This window comes from Eptesicus fuscus, chromosome 12 (genome assembly GCF_027574615.1).
Source record: "Eptesicus fuscus isolate TK198812 chromosome 12, DD_ASM_mEF_20220401, whole genome shotgun sequence".
NCBI lineage: Eukaryota > Metazoa > Chordata > Mammalia > Chiroptera > Vespertilionidae > Eptesicus > Eptesicus fuscus.
The window spans coordinates 55,475,557-55,490,594 of NC_072484.1; the positions used below are offsets into that span (position 1 = coordinate 55,475,557).

Below are 15,038 nucleotides of genomic sequence, written 5' to 3' on the forward strand. Positions count from 1 at the left end.
GTGTGACCCACTTCTATCTTTTTCTTTTTAGCTTTCTTCCCCCCCCCTCAATATATATCTTTATTAATTTCAAAGAGGGAGGGAGAGGGAGAGAGAAATAGAAACATCAATGATGACAGAGAATCATTTATTGGCTGCCTCCTGCATGCCCTCCACTGGGGATCAAGCCCACAACCGGGGCATGTGCCCTGACCGGGAATCGAATCATGGCCTCCTGGTTCATAGGTCCACACTCAACCACTGAGCCACGCAGGCCGGGCACTCGCTTCTATCTTAAAATGCTTTATTATTCTCTACTATGAGCAGAAGTCAGGTTTTATATCTTCTAAACTTGCAAGCACAGTGTCTTTATTTTTCTCTGAGAAAGGCTATAGAGAAAACAAACAAATTGAGGTCTTGCATCCCTTTAGAGGTCTTCTGTTTGTCTCCTGCTGGTAGGTTGCTGAAGCAGGAGGCAAACATGAATGACTCAATGGAATGCAGAAGAAATTTGGAGGTGTAATTAAAAGAATTACATGTCTGCTTTTTGGTGCCTTTAATTTAGGAAGTCAGTGGCTTAAATCACCTACTTCACAGCATGAGTAATGCACAGAAAGTCTGTGCTGTGGCCACATTTAAAAGGACTCTGCCACCCAGACTGAAGCTGAGTGGCACTTTCGTCACTTGATCAAAATACTGAAGTTACTCCTGATTGCCTGTGGTAGCCTTAGCTAGACATTCTGGCCATGGATTTTTCTACCAGCTTCTTCAAATAGACTCCAAGCTGCCATTCAAGCATTTTTAAATATCGTCAACTCATTTCCTTCATAAAGGACCAAGAAAGGGTTTCATGCATTTGGGTCGTAACAGCTGGACTGGGGTTAAAAACTCTCTCATCATGTCAATTTATGGACATCAAGCTACAGGAAAGGTCTATCTGGTCAACGCAGGCCACTGACTGGTGATTGAGCCACCAGATTGCTGTCTCCTTCCCAGAATGGTCTCATTAGTTCTTCAGATGATCTAGCCAACCATCTGTTGCCTGAATATGGCTGTGAGTACAAAGGCCTTTCAGCCCATATGCCTGTCCAGCCCTATCAGGTGAGCAGGTCACCAGGGTAGTGGCCCTCTTACCAGGCCACTGGCCTTTTTTCAAGCAAGAAATAAACCCACAAGGACACCTACGATTAGGACTATGTTACTTGCCAATGGCAGTTAAGCAGCTAGTTGGCACAGTTTTGTTTTTAAAAGTGAAGAATATGCAGTTTGGCAATGGCAGCCCCAAAATATTCCTTTATTTCTGATGGCCTCTTCTAGTGAGAGACCTAGATGATGTTCTCTTTTTCCTAAACCTCCAGTTCGGTTTCCTTATCATCATTCTACCTCTAACTCTTTCAAAGCCAAATGTTTGAGTATAATTTTTATGCCACTCTATTGACTGATTCACCTATGTGCTTAACATTGACTGAATGTTCACTAAGTGTCAGATGATGTGTTAAGAATTGGAGATCTACAAAGCATACTCATTATAAGAACATTTCAAAAGATGAGAAATATATAAGGTAAAATGTGAAAGTTCCCTTTATATTTCACAATTTTACTTTACTCTCTAGAGATAACTACTGTTAGTAATCTATATTTTCCATAGCTTAAAAAAATTAAAATGCACATATATGTGCACACACTTATACACACACAGCCTATGTATTATATTCTAAGTATGTACCATGGAGATGTTGTGGTGTGTGTTCATGTACTGTTTTACATAGGGAAGTCATGAGGTTAAGAAGTATAAATTATTGAAAATTATACTAAATGTTCTTTTTAGAGTCTCACTCTGATCTTTTTGTTTATACAAATTTATCAGAGTTTGCGAAAAGAAGACACCATTGCACTCACAGCCAGCCATCCCAGCGGCTTTTGCTTTGTAAATATTCTTCTCACTCATTCATTCAAAAATATATTTATTGGGCCTAGACCATCTTCCAGATGCTGTGCCTAGTAGGAGTACAAAAATGAAGATGTAGCCTTACCCTCAAGTCCAAAATACACAGGATTAAAATAAATACATGTGCTATTTTTCCAAATAAAATTTTTATTTTTTTTTTTAGAAAATAACCTCAAAAATCGTCTTGGTTATAAACAGTTTTAAAAATTGTATAAACTATCAGGTGCTATAATAATAGTTTTCAAATATCAGCTTCCGAGGTAACAAGACCTAGCAACTTGGTATCAATGCATGTCTCCCCAGAAGAACCTTAAGAAGTGACTTTTCAAAGTAACTTGAGAAATGTTGGGCAGCTTTCACATCAGAATGGCCACACACACACAGGGCTGTCTTGATATAAGCACAGTTCGGGAGCTCTGTTTTTCACTATTTATGACTGAGACTGGCTCAGTCAGAATGTGCTGATGTGGCCCCTGGTCCAGGAGCAGGAGAAGAAGTGACCCTAGAGACCCGTCTCTCCTCCCCAGGAGATAGGTAGGCAGGTTGAGAGCTGAGGAGTTCACTTGTTAGCGCCATCCTTTCCCTCTCGTCTTAGTAGAAGACATTCTTTTGCTCCTTTTTCCAATTGGGAAGAAAAAGAAAGTGACTTTGGAATGTGCTACAGATGGGCTTTTATAGCTGCCACTCACTCGGTTTGAAGAACAGCATCTTCTAGTGAGAGAAAAATTATACAACAAATGTCCCTGATCATTTTTTCTATGTAGAGTGAAAGCCCAGTTGTAAATTACACTGAATACTTAAATCATGGCATGACCTACAAGTGACCTTTTGTCTCCCATCAGTCCATCCAGCCTGGTGACTCCCCCCCACCACTGTCACCATGGATACTGTATTACAGAAGGAGTGAAGGTTGTAGCAGGACTAACGTAACCCACGGGCCCGTCTCTGTCCCGGCCCTCTGCTCAAATTAACATTAAGCAGTATATAATTCAGAAAGGGGGAAATGCGATCATAGCTTTTTGCCCCCACACTGCTATGAAATTCCAGGCTTTTATGTGCAGGAAGCTCCATGTTGATCTTGGCCTTCCCCTGGGTTAAAAATCTTGTTTAAATGTTGCAGCCTTAGAATAGTCTTTGAGGTTTTTCTATGTTATTTTATAAAAGGCTTCTGCCTGATTATTTACAGATGCCGTCTCTGAGAAAGCTGAAAATAGTCTCACTACGAATGCTGAAATCTGGACTCAGGCTTCCTTTACCATTTTATGGTGAACCGTTCAACAGCGCTCAAGCCCAAAGGTTGGCCTGCTCCCCCAGCTTTTAAATGGGGTTCTTGTCAGTGTCTCTGGCATTGAGATTTCTGTTGACCTGACCTCAGCCTGCCAAGGAGTCATTCATCAATGTACTCATTCAACATATACCTGTTGAGCCCTACTATGTGTCAGATCTTCTGCCAGGGGCTGGGGATGTGCAAAGGAAAACCAGGGCTCTGTCTTTGAGAAGCTCAGCCTAAGGAGAGGCAGTAAGCAGACAGTGTAGCAAATGCTGTCACAGATAAGCAGGGTGTGTAGGGGACCCCTCACAGGGCACAGGGAATGAGAGGAGGTGAGCAGGGAGGCCAGCTCAGTTACTCAAGCTCCCTTACTCATAACAAACAAGGTAGGACAATCAAGGTGTGGTTCCCTTATCTCAGTTTTTTTTTTTTTTTTTTCCTTTTTCAAATCAGAATCAGGCCTCCACCTATTGAGGGGCAAAATCTGTAACAGTTCAGGTTAAGAGAGACCCATTTTTGTTCTTCAAAATCTCAAAAGAAGAACTTAATGCAATCTTCATCAATGTGCCATAATATTCCCCACCTTGGGCAGAAGCTCGTCAGTGTCCATAACCATAAACCTTGAGCTGTTGTTGAAGTTAATTTCTCCTGTACCAGCCTTGGTGGAGATCGGGCCTCTGTGGAAGCATCTGTCCATACTTAGACTCATGCCCCCGCCTCCTTATTTCCAGGCTAGTGGTCCCAGCCCCTCCCACTCAGGGCTTCTTCATCTCCCCTCAATGCTTTCCGTGTCATGTCCTGGACTCAATCCAAACCCTCCTTATCCCTTCTCAATTACAAAACCCAGAACTGGGCCAGGAAAGGAGTGTGCTGGGCCAAAGATTTCCCTTTCCAATTCCTGCAAATTCCTTAGAGTCTCCACAGGCCGGTTAAATGAGTCTCTTTTTATGTGATAACCAGGGGGAGACTCTGGGATGACAGCACTGGGGGAAGAGGTTGAGGAGAGTAAAATACAGTCCTTACAGGTTTAATTAGGGACACAGACCCCATGGTCATCAACATTACCTTTCCTGACACCACTTACTTCTCTCTGGAGCCATCAGGACATATGGGTGAATATTGGAGAAGTGCTTTTGGATTAACAGTAATGCCATAAATCACTGTTACTCAGTTAAAGACTTCTCCATGTGATTTACAACTTGGAGTAATAATGACCTGGTGAGTTAAAGCACTCACCACTCCATCCTGTTCTATGATTTCCTTTTAAAGAAAAATGAACCAAAATTTAAGCTGAGAGCAATAATACAATCACCTCTCATCCTGATATAGCATTTTCTGTTTTCCAAAGTCCTTTCCTTCATATCACTTCATCTAATTCTCACAATAACCCTGTGCAGTGAATCTTAAATACACTGACATACAGCTAAGAAAATGGAGGCAAAAAAGTGGTAAGTGACTTGTTCAAGGTCACAGAGGATACAAAAAAGAATTACCAGCAATAAAAACTGTGTAGGAAGTAACTGTGAAAATTTTTTGAGCTGGATTAGGATAATTAATGGGAGTTATCAATGAAAAACAAGGTGCCTAGCACACCTGTTCTAGGATACCTGATTCTATGAGGTCTTGTGTGTTTTATGGTCTTCAAACTATTTTGCAACTTGTAATCTGTAGACATGAGAGCAATGTAAATGATTCTTGCCCATAGACATGCAGAGAAACGTTGTCCACTGGAAGAACAATTGATTTTCCTCTCCTTACGGGAGAAGCCAGCTTTGCATTTACTCAGCCAATTCAGTCCTCATTCCTGATTTCCTATCTATATGCCTGCCCTTTGGATTCTCCTTTGAATTAGCTATAAGATCTTCTTGATTCTTTCATTCATTAATGAGTTAAATAAATCCTTGACACAGGTCCATTTGATATTTGTGTGACAGTCATGATTTTACCTTTTAAAATAATTATTCTTTAACAACAACTAACATTTCTTGGGCACTTAACTATAAGCCTTGACTGAGGGCTTTTCATACATTTAATTCTCACAATCATAAAGGAGGCTCTCTTATTATCCCCGTTTTCTAGCTAAGAAGACAGAGATTCAGAAAGTTGAAATGATTTACTCAAGGTCCCACAGTCAGTGAGGGAGAGAACACTTCACTCTTGCTTCTCTCCGAGGCCATCGCTGTTGACTTTTTCTTGGGATCTGTGCATCTGGAACTAAATAACTCACTAGGGCAGCAAGGTCCCTGACAGAGGTGGCCCTGTGAGCCATTCTCAAGCAGCTGTGGATGGCAGTCTGCGGTTCACACACTATGATGTCCCAATCATTCTCCTTTGTGATGTCGATCAATATCTCACTGACAGACAATTTGGGGTGCACTGTATATTTTCAGTCTCCCACACAGTGCAAGCCAAGGGATGAAGGTGTTCTGGAAACAGCACTGGCCCCACAGTTACAAGATGTGCATTCTTGCCCTGGCTCCGCTACTGACCAGCAATATGACCTTGAGTACTTAACCTTTCTGGTTCTCGTCTGTAAAGTAAGAAAGATTGGGTGGAACTCTATGGCTGGGACTAAAAGGATGCCAAGCTTTTATCTACGTAATGGGTGGACAGACGGGTGAAAAGGAGGACAAACCCAGCTGTGTCCACATGCTAACCAAGACAATGTGCATGAGACAGGTAAGCATCATATGTGGGTCCCTGCCCTTTGTCATTAAACCTGGGCCTCAAAGGGGTGGTGCTGGGGGGATGATACCATTTTAAAACTGGTAAAGAAGCCAGACTCCAGTACACGCAGGTGGAAGTGCTGGGTAGAGCTGTCCTGCTCTCTCAGCCCCAGCCTTTTAAAAGATTCTCCAATGGATCCCTGAGCAGCCCTCTTGGAAGAAAAGTGGAACTCTATGGCTGGGACTAAAAGGATGCCAAGCTTTTACCTATGTAATTATTAATCCCCAGAGGAGAAAGATCTTGTCTGATTCATCTTTGTGTTTCTCCATCGACTGGCACAGGTCAATGGTGGAATCATTTCTCAATGCACATTTACTCAAACTGTCACATTGTACACTAAATACAATACAATTTTGTCAATTATACCTCAATTAAATGGGAAAAAAACTTTTAAAAACTACACTATAAAACTTTATTAAATTATTACAAATCTTGCATTGAATTTCAAAAATAAGATAAAAAATAACCTAAGCAATAAAATTCATACTTTCCATATCTTCCCAGAACAAGCCAAAGAGGTTGATTTCCAGATCTCCCATTTTCAGAGAGTAGAGAAATCACACATCTTTTTGTTACAGTGCTAAAAGTGAGTAACTGAATCAAATGGATCACAACACATGCCAGAGATTGCTCAGCAATCTGCTCTTATGGCTAAAAAAGCAACTGATTAGAAATTATATCCAATTGATTTGTATAGACACATGTCTGATGGAATTCATTTTAAAAATTACTTCAAATAAAGTATTATTCCCAAAATGACACAGCATTGCATTTAATTCAGTAACTAAAAACTGTCTTTTTTGAGACTTAAATTAAAAATTATAAACCAATATAGTTTGAGAGAATAATCATTAAGATACCAAATATAATATAATGGCTTTCCATTAAGATTTCATTAACTTCAAGTTTTTCTCCCTTTGGATTAAGTTACATCAGGCCAAGATGAACTGGCCCTAGAGCGGATTCTCTAAGGAATGAATGTAACATTGACTAGGGAACACAAGCATAGTAAAGGATTTTTTTTAAAAAGGTATTTTTTAACCAGATGGAAAACTTTACTTTAAAAATATCAAAGGTCATTAAATATCCCTTTTTGGAGGTAATTATAATTTTTTTAACAGGCCAGAGTGAATATTCGTAACATACAAGTGAGACTTTTAATTCTTTAAAATGCAGTGGGGAGTAATTTTTCCTGAACAGTAAGGAGGAAAATCCCTCTGAGATCATGAAGCTACAGAATTTGAGACTAAAAATTTGCTCATGTCAAGATGATGCTAGTTAACCATATGCTCGGTATGTGTTTGTGTTTGTTTTCTTAACAAAAGCATTTGGCCTTCTCCATGGTAATGACACAGATGTCTAAGTATTTAAACTAGTGTTAGAACAATGTGTACCATACTAAACCATCTCTATAGCTGGCTGATTTGATAGTAAATAATGCAAGCTATTTTCTCATGCAATTCATTACCAGCACCAGCCAGCAAGGAATACGCACCAGAGTGAAAGGGAAAGTCGGGCTTCATGATGGTGGATGTGGATTTGAATGTCTAATTCGAGGCCTGTGTGAATTAATGACATCCCAATGAAGAACCAAGAAGGCAGAAGCCCTGCAATCTATGTGAGATTCCCCACCACCGTGTCTATCTAATTTAGCACCCTTCACTCTCTAAGCCTTATCGCCCTAATTTTAATTCAAAGTTCTCACCATCGCCTGACATCAGAGGTTTATTGTTTATTCCTCTATTTTCTGTCTCTCCCAATAGAATGTAAACTGCTTCAGGGCAGCACTCTTTTTTGCTCGCTGCTGCATCCCCCCTTTCTAGAATAAGGCCTGGCACATGCAAGTTGCCCAATAAATATTTGGTGAAAGAATAAATAAATCCTTTGGAGAACTGCAGACTCTGTACCTAGATAATTTTGCCCATTAAATATCTCTATTTTAAAAAATTATGTTTTCCAGAGTTCTTTCCTACTATAAATTTGTTTATTATAATTAATTATATATATATTCATTAAAATTAAAATTTTATTTATTATAATAAATAGAATAATTTATTACATTTTGAAAAGGAATCCTCTCTTTCACTTACAGTGAATTAAAAATCCCTAAGGTTTTATTTGCACAGACAAACAGCTAAGAATATGAGTATTAATGAACAAAACTAAATTTATAAATTCAAGCTAGTCTATAAAAAGTTGAATTTTTAACTGAAAAGTCCATTTTAAATTATTTTCAACCTACCTTTACAGCACTACAAAAAATAATCATCATACTGACATAAATCCAACTGAAGAACTGACTATTCTAAGAAAGAGGAGAAACTTTTTACTGTAAAGTCTTTATCATGTGAGAGAACATTTTTAGGACATAATATAATGAGTAATAGAACTAGTATTCCTGACAAATATGTTTTGTTAACCCAAGGGGCCAAATTTTTAAAAATATACAACAACCCCTTGATTATAACCTTCATCAACTCTGCATGTAAATGGCTGTTCACTTTGAATTTAAGTGGGTGGCAACATATAGGAACTATGGCCATACCATGTGGCCTCTTATAGCTGGTCAACATATTTTATTGTGACTGGCCTACTGATGTGAGATTTGGATCAGTCACCTCACAGTTTGCGTCTGTCTTATAATACTAGTACAGTGAAGATTATTCAGGACAAGGATCATCTTATCTATGTTTCTTTTTCTTCTTTTATTAATCCTCACCCAAGGATACATTTTTATTTATTTTAGAGAGAGGGAGGGAAGAAGGGAGGGTGAGAGGGTAAGAAAGAGAGAGAGAGTAACATGTATCGGTTGCCTCCCTCACGTGCCCTGACCTGGGATCAAACCAGCAACCTTTTGGGGTACAGGGATGACGCTCCCACCAACCAAGCCACCTGGTCAGGTCTGTTTATTTCTTGAAGCACTTTGGAGAGTACCTGGCATATTGTTAGCTCCCAATAAAATCATAGTTGAATAAATAAATGACCCATGAAATGTGGAAGAGGAAGGAGAAAGCAAAGAACAACTGAGGTTTCCAGCATGGGTAAATAGGGATGGCACTGATGACAATGGGAATTCATGAGGAGGAGCGCACTGCAAGACAACGAGCTTGGTTTTGGACATGTTGAGTTTGAAGTCTTATTACATATGTTGGTGGAGATGTCCAGTAAGTAGTTATGGAAACTGAGCCAGAACTCAGGGAAAGGTATGAGGACTCCTTTCACATTCACTGTCTGTGGTTCTAGTATACAGAGGGGTATGTTGGAAAAGCAGCAACAGTAGTGGTGATGGTGATGATGATGATGATGATGATGATGGTGATATGCTAACACTCCACCAAGGGTGTGTGTATATGTGTATATACACACACGTATATATATGCAAATAAGTCTTACAAGAACCCAATGAGATACCAGAATTATATAGGGAGGTTATATTGTCTGTGGTCTGTCACAAGCCTATACTCTTAATCACTTTACTAAGTTCCAAACCAACCCAAGAAGTCTTGAGGAGTATAAAGGTATGTCCATTCACTAACTTCATTAATTTATTCATTCATTTACTAACAAATATTTACTAGTATTCAGTTCCAGATACAAGGTCAAGTGCTGTATCTACATTAAAGAGCTAGTTCTGGAATCTACATTAAAACAATTAAGTACTAGGCCCTGCCAGGGTAGATCAGTTGGTTAGAATGTCGTCCCAATATATGCCAAAGTTGCAGGTTTGATTGCCAGTCAGGGCACATACAAGGAGCAATCAATTAATGCATAAATAAGTGGAACAGCAAGTTGAAGTTTTCTCTCTCTCCCTCTCTCTCCCTCTTGTTCTCTCTCTCAAATCAGTTTTAAAAATTAAGTACTAAAATAATGTTATCAGCAATAACAAAACAATAGCAGGGATTTATAAAATATAGCAAAAGAGGCAACAGAGTATGGTGGATATTCCTACTGCAAAAGGAGACTGGTGTCTAGGAGCCCACACTCAGCTCAGCTCCTATCCTGGCAACAAACCTCATTTAGCCTGGGTCTCAGTGTCCTTAAGTAAAAAATAAAGGGTCACAGCCCAAGTGCCCATCAGCAGATGAGTGGATAAAAAACTGTGGTACATTTACACAATGGAATACTATGCAGCTGTAAAAAAGAAGTAACTGGTACCCTTTGAGACAGTATGGAGGGACCTGGAGATGATTATGCTAAGCTAAATAAGACAAATACCACATGATCTCACTTATATGTGGAATCTAATGAACAAAATAAACTGATGAATAAAATAGAGCCAGAGGCATGGAAACATGGAACAGACTGACAAATCTCAGAGGGAAAGCGGGGAGGGGGGCGGTTGGGAAGGGGGCAGGAAGAGATTAACCAAATAACTTATATGCATATATCCATTGCCCATCAACACAAACAATAGAGTGGTGAAGGCCTGGGGTGGGGGTGGGAACCGGGTAGTGGGGAACAAAGAGGGGAAGAGGGGGCACATTTGTAATACTCTCAACAATAAAGATTTTAAAAGGGTAAAAATAAATAAATAAATAAATAGTAAGATTACAGTCAGTTCTGCTATATTGCTTGTTTTGAAAATATAAGTTCCTTCCAACCCTTTTGATAGGTTAGGGAACGATTTGAGCATAACATGAATTTCATTTTTTGCTTATGCACCATTTCTTCTGGAACAAACAGTGAATACAGAAAACGTCATCCATCTGAACTGAGCCACGCTAGAATTCACAAAACACACACACGAACTTGAAATACCAACCAGCTACCTCAGTTCAATTGTTTGCTATGAGCCACACCCACCTACTCTGGCTTTAGAACTTCCCAGTCTGATTTCAGACATAACCTTCCTTCCATCCCTTCACAAAATCTCACAAGCTGAGTACCTTCTGGTGCTTCCCTCCTCAAGTAAACTTTCCAGGATGAAGTGCCATGTTTATTACAGTATCTACATATTGCTTAACTATTGAACATGTAAAACTGTGCTGACGTGTTTATTAAGACCTTATCTCTTATTTAAATGTTACTGGCGCTGCTTTTTAGTTTTCTGCCCCTTTTCCCACAAGCCCATGGTTTTCATCGCATATGGTTTTGCACATGTGATGGCTTTTAGGAAGGCGGTTTGTTGCATGACAGCAGAACTGGCTGCGCTCAGATAATTTTCAAAAATGTTTGTTGTTGTTAAACCTCACCAGAGGATATTTTTTCCATTGATTTTTTTAAAGAGAGAGTAGAAGGAAGGGAAGGAGGGGAGGGAAAGAGAGAGAGTGAAAAAAACATTTATGTGAGATTGGTTGCCTCCCGCAGGCACCTGACCAGGGCCAGGGATAGAACCTGCAACCCAGGTATATGCCCTTGAACGTGTGACCCTTTGGTGAGTGGGCCAATGCTGTAGCCACCGAGAAACACCAGCCAAGGCTCATTTTTCAAATTTAACATTCAGTTCCAAGGAGGAGCACCTTCTTCCTTGTACTTGGAAATTCAGCGCTTTCGAAAGGCTGTCGTCCTTTGGTTTCCTACCCCAACCGAGGATGCTTGCAGCTTCATTTAAGGCAGGACTGATACGGGCCCAAGAAACTGAATATGGTCGGAAAGCTCTTTGAGGGCTGCTGTCAGTTTCTCCTCTGAGATTCCTGTGGTAACGGGACAACTGGTTTCTTAGAAGATTCTGGCATCCCCAGGAGGCCCTGAAGTCAAGTAGTTGCTCAGCCCAGAAGCCAATCAGTTCTAGGAGTCACCACTTACAGAAGACAACAAAAGACTTTACAGGCCTGGTCTGATCATCACAGCCAATCTGGGTCTGTCCTGCTTACTAAAATGCTGAAGAAGAGATCTGCTTATGGCAGCTGGTAATCTTCTAAATATAATGAAGAGAGAAAAGAAAGGAGAAGAGGAGAGCGAAGTACCTTGTAGAGTCTACTACAAAAATCAAACTCATACCCCAAGAAGAGTCATTACACAAATATGAGGCCATCGTTATTATTACTAATAATAGAACACCACTGAAATATTATCCATAAATCATTAAACTACACTCATTGGCTGGGAAAAAAGAATAGAAATTATTAGAATATATGCTTTCTACTGATAACAAACTACTGTGAAATATACCAAGAACAGACCTACTGTGAAATATGCCAAAAACTGAAAAGTAGTTCAAAGTATCACTTGAAAATGCAAGAAATAAAGAACATACACAACATTTAAAACTGCAGACATTGTTAAAAATACAAACCAATAATGACTGAGAATGATCCAGAAATATAAATGTAGTACACAGTATTTTCATGACAAATCTCCAGAACCAACTATGAACTAGATCTGGATTGCTGTCTGTGTTTCTATCACCCATTTTCTCTATTATCTGAGCAGCCACACATGGCCCATTCTTCCTCTCCGAGGCCTCTTTTGACCATCAAGACAGGTCTTTGTCACTGCCCTGATCAGTTCAAACGGCCACCATCTCCCGCCAAGTATGATGCAATGTATTGTCAAACTCAAATAGCTATTTCAGATACCTCCTCTCTCTAATCACTTCCCTACTCCTACTGCCAACAGAATATCTTCCCAAAGCTCATATTTGAAGCTCACTCTCCCCCACAATCACACAGTGGCTACCCATTCCCTACAGACTCCATCAGATGGCTTTTAATGCAAACATCATTCCCACTGCTCCACACTGATTTGGCCTAAACAATTTTTTCCAGCTTCATCTCTCATACTAGCCATGTACACATCCCCCAAGTGAGCCAAACCACTTGCCATTCCCAGAAGAAATGCACTATCTGGCTCCTTCTCCAAGGCCGATGATCATATCATTTGCTCAGTTTTGAATGTCAATCCTTGCCTATTGTCTCATTGACTTCCCTAATCTTACTAGCAGCTTTTTTCTATTTTTATTAAATTTATTGGGGTGACATTGATTAATAAGATTATGTAGGTTTCAAGTATACATTTCCATAATACATGATCCTCATATTGCATTGTATGCCCACTGCCCAAAGTCAAATAATCTGTCACCATATACTTGACCCCCCTTTATCCTTTACTACCCCTTCCATTCCCTCTGGTAACCATCACACTGCTGTCTGTGTCTATGAGTTTTTGTTTGTTTGTTTATTCATTTGTTGTTTTCAGTTTTATATCCCACATATGAGTGAAATCATATGATTCTTAACTTTTTCTGTCTTATTTCACTTAGCATAATATTCTCAAGGTCCATCCATGTTGTTGCAAATGGCAGTATTTCCTCTTTCTTATGACTGAGTAGTATTCCATTGTATATATGTACCACATCTTCTTTATCCAATCATCTATTGAAGGATACTTTGGTTATTTCCATGTCTTGGCCACCATGAATAATGCTGCAATGGACATAGGGGTGCATATGTCTTTGCGAATAAATATTTTCAAATTTCTCAGGTAGATACTCAAAAGAGAGGTATCTGGGTCATATGGTAACACTACTCTTAATCTTTTGAGGAACCTCCATACTGTTTTCCATAGTGGCTGTACCAGTTTACATTCCCACCAGCAGTGAAAGAGGGTTCCCTTTTACCCACAACCTCTCCAACACTGGTTAGTACTTGTCTTGTGAATAACAGCCATTCTAACAGATGTGTGATGGTGTCTCAGTGTAGTTTTGATTTAACTAGCAGCTTTTTTTATATTGACTTAGCACTTATTCTTGATATAATAATTCTCTTTACTTATACTTCCCTAGCTGGATTCTGAGCTTCTTAAAGATTTTAGCACCTGGCACACTCTCTCGCACATAATGAACGTTCTATTAATGTTCACTAAAATGTTACTGAGTTGAACTTCTAATTAGAGAAAGGATGATAAGTTAAATTCATTTACTTTATATGTATAAATTATATATAAATAATTTTGCCTCCTTTTAAAAAATCTCCTAACTATACAAAATCTGAATATTGCATATATCGAATGACCTTCTACACATAAGTTGAAGAAACTCATTTGTTTTCAACATGCAAAAATGTTGAAATATAATGACTATTATTTTGATGGGTCAGTCTGAAGAATTTCCTGGAACTCTGCACTCTTGTTTATGATAACAAATAACAGAAATTTGGACTTAAGTCTAGACTCTTCATCTGCTACTCACAGCAAATGTCCGCAAAGACTCTGGTTGGATTTTTTGAAGTCAGGTATTCTTAATAACTGCTCACCTTTCTTTGGTCTTCTATGTGTGTGTGTGTGTGTTGTCTCTGGAGAGAACTTAAGTCAGAATCCGTGACTAATGTGCATAGTTATGTCAACCAGACTATTGCTACAAAACATGTAACGTTCAGCTAGCCATCAACTCTTGGTTGGAACACTGCTTCTTGGTTAAGTTACTTGACTTCATGATAGAGCCTTACTTAGTGATTACAATTCTGTTCTGCCAGAGACTAGCTTGAAAAAGGGGTCTTTCTTAACTAGATATATTTGTTTTTCAGGTAATAAAGGAAAAAAGAAAATTTAGATTTGGGATCCTATGCTATAAATGTAGTTTTGCTCTAGACAATTATATAGGTCTCCTCTGTGTTCAGCTGGTATTTTCAGGCCTAACTTCCAGCCTATCTGGGAGTTGCCTGAACCCAAAGTTACAACCTGAGGTAGATATTACACAGAGGCATGTTGTTTTCCTCTAAACAGTGATGGAAGAGTTTGTATTGTTTTCTGATGCTCTTACATGTGTTCACCTTTCCTCCACAATCTGACTGCAAATTCCCTGAGGCCAAGGTCTATGTTTTATATTTTATTTGTGTCCCTCACATGGCTGATGGAATCACCAATGCTGAAATACCTAGCACATTACTCAATAAATATCTGTCAATTAATTAATTTTTCCATAAAAAGGTAAGTGATACAACATGTGTTTTTCAGAGATTTCTAGCTCATAACTAGAAATAACCGCACAATTACATGACCTAGGAGCTTCTAAAATGAGAAGCAATTCTCTGAGGAGAATAAAATCAGAGATGGGGTAATGGGGCAGTGGAGGAAGGGAGACAGCAGTCACTTCGGAGAAATTAGAGGATATGGTAGGTTGTCTTGGCCCAAACCAGGGCCTCTCTTATCAAGACTCTATATTTTCAGAGAACAGCT

General features: G+C 39.3%; 1 protein-coding gene and 1 long non-coding RNA gene across 2 annotated transcripts in view; one reads left to right on the plus strand and one right to left on the minus strand.

Annotated features, from left to right (window-relative positions):
- Nucleotides 1–15,038, minus strand: part of COLEC12 (collectin subfamily member 12) — a 178,643-nt gene that overhangs the window by 102,070 nt on the left and 61,535 nt on the right. The window lies entirely within an intron of this gene.
- LOC129150856 (uncharacterized) lies at nucleotides 5,613–7,808 on the plus strand. Its single transcript, XR_008557609.1, has 3 exons — nucleotides 5,613–5,876; nucleotides 7,396–7,542; nucleotides 7,688–7,808. It is a non-coding gene; the product is annotated as an uncharacterized LOC129150856 (long non-coding RNA).